This window comes from Malus sylvestris, chromosome 13 (assembly GCF_916048215.2).
Source record: "Malus sylvestris chromosome 13, drMalSylv7.2, whole genome shotgun sequence".
In the NCBI taxonomy this organism is placed as follows: Eukaryota; Viridiplantae; Streptophyta; class Magnoliopsida; order Rosales; family Rosaceae; genus Malus; species Malus sylvestris.
The window spans coordinates 43,802,968-43,805,782 of NC_062272.1; positions in this window are offsets into that span (position 1 = coordinate 43,802,968).

The window sequence follows — 2,815 nt, forward strand, 5'->3', positions numbered from 1 at the left end:
AAAGTTGATAGGGCAGATATTTGAATGATGCGTCGCCAGCACGATGGCTGTGCGATCCGTCGAGTTATCATGAATCATCAGAGCAACGGGCAGAGCCCGCGTCGACCTTTTATCTAATAAATGCGTCCCTTCCAGAAGTCGGGGTTTGTTGCACGTATTAGCTCTAGAATTACTACGGTTATCCGAGTAGCAGGTACCATCAAACAAACTATAACTGATTTAATGAGCCATTCGCAGTTTCACAGTCTGAATTTGTTCATACTTACACATGCATGGCTTAATCTTTGAGACAAGCATATGACTACTGGCAGGATCAACCAGGTAGCATTCCTCTTCGACGCCGGCGCCGCACGAGACCGACGACCTTGACGGTCGACGGCTCGCGACGGGCACGACAGTCGTACGTATCAAGCGACAAGGCTTCGATCGGACGGTCGGAGGCCGTAAAGACCCACCGCCCCTTCAGCGTTCCGCATCCGAGATGTCGACCGGAAACTCGAGCACCGAAACTGCACCGCAACGAGTGCGGCTCGTCCGGGACACGAGCACCGCCACGATGTCGTCCTCCCGCCGGCAAGGCCAGCAAGAGGAGGAAAGGGACGACGAGAGGCAGCATTCCTTCGCAATAGGTAGCCAGAACAGAAACCCATCTTGCGCGCAGGACGAATCTTGACGCGTCAATGAAGCGGGGTACGAGACGACAGTTCGATGCCGAAGCACGGAGCCTGCCGTCGAATACAACCCAATTACCACTCATACGCCGTCACGTTAGCTAAACCCAGCACCGCCCAACGAAAAACACGTCTCGACTATCCCTACAAAGGGATGCGTCTCGAGTGCAGATACGCCGGGTAGGAGCCGAGCCGCACCGCTAGGCATGAAAACACATACGAAGGCAACAGGTACGATCGAATAGTTCAACGGCTACCGAGAAGCTTCGTCGACGCCGCACGAACTCGCTTTCGACATGCAACGTGGGTTGGGAAGGACCTAACACATAGCACCAACCCCTTATCTATGCACGCCTAGAACAAGCACGAACTTTGTTTTCGAACCCCTCTTGACCGTCAAACAAGGGACAAGCTTCTTCACCACCGCCGCACGAACTCGTGCTCAAACATGCTAGTGCACTGCGAGGGCCCTTTCGGACCACACTAAGCCGAACCGACACTAGCATTGCCAAGAACAAGCCCGAGCATTGCTGATTACAAAGCTCCGCAACAGGGACAACCGAAAGAGAGGGACAAACTTCTTCATCGCCGCCGCGAAGACAAATCTTCGACATGCTAGTGAACTGGGCGAGCCCTTCGGAAAACAAACGTCCATGGACTGCATTGCCGTGCGCCCACTAGCACGCCTAGGAGAAGCCTGCGCATTGGTTCATCCGAAGCCGAACCCTCCCTAATATCCAACAATCCGAGGGCAACCGAGGGTTGAAAACATGCATGTCGAAAAAAACACCCGCTCCCAAGCAAAAGAAAACAAACCCACCCCAAAAGTTTAAAGAGAAAACATTTTTCCCAACCCGCTATTTTTCAAAACGTTTTTTCCCACCCCGATTAAAACCATTTTGTCCCCCTTTTAATTTTGAAAACGAAAACATTTTTGTTTTGTTTGAAAACATTTCAAAACATTTCAAAACATTTGAAAAAATTTAAAAAAAAAAAAAAAAAATTTTGAAAACGCACCCATGGTGGCGGCGGCGGCGGAGGGGGACCGCCACCGTCGCCGCCACCATGGGCGGGAATGTCCCAAACCCGACACATCATATATTCCGAGGCAACACGTTATGATGTGCGGGAATGTCATCCCTAGACCGATGGTGCAGCCTGCATGCCATGCTTGGGATTTTTGACATGCAGGGAGCACCACCCCCCTATATAGCATATTATGCTGTTATGGCACTGCCAGGAGGAGACATCAGTTTTCGCGAGGAGTCATATTGGGCCGTGAAAAACTCATGGCTTGGAATTTGAACGAGATTTTTTGCAGGGATGTACATATAGATGCAAGAGATTTTCAGAAAAAAATTCAGACTTTTTTGAGCATGGCAAGTATTTTATTTTATTTTTTGAAGTCGGGAAATTGGAAAAATCGTAAAAAAAAATCGGTGCGAGATTTTTCAAATCCGTAAGTTCAAGGACCTTCTAAAAATCATATACTAACTATATGGTGCGGGTTGTGCGGGGAAATTATCAATAAAAATGGGACTTGACATTGTTTGAAGATTTTCGACATGCCTGCTGTGCAATTTGGCATGTCAGAGTGGGCGCTAGCCTCGCTTCCTGTCGACAGGAAGCGAGGCTAGTGGCGAGGCTAGCAGCGAGTTTTTTGAGTGCCAAGATGCGAGGCTTGGCATGTCATTGGCATGCCATGGTCGGCATTTGACATGCCAATGTCGACATTTGGCGAGGCTTGGCATGTCATTGGCATGCCATGGTCGACATTTTCCGAGTCTTGACATGTCATTGGCGTGCCATGGACATGTCATGGTCGACATTTTGCGAGGCTTGGCATGTCATTGGCATGCCACGGTCGACATTTTGCGAGTCTTGACATGTCATTGGCATGTCATGGACATGCCATGGTCGACATTTTGCGAGGCTTGGCATGTCATTGGCATGCCATGGTCGACATTTTCCGAGTCTTGACATGTCATTGGCGTGCCATGGACATGTCATGGTCGACATTTTGCGAGGCTTGGCATGTCATTGGCATGCCACGGTCGACATTTTGCGAGTCTTGACATGTCATTGGCATGTCATGGACATGCCATGGTCGACATTTTGCGAGGCTTGGCATGTCATTGGCATGC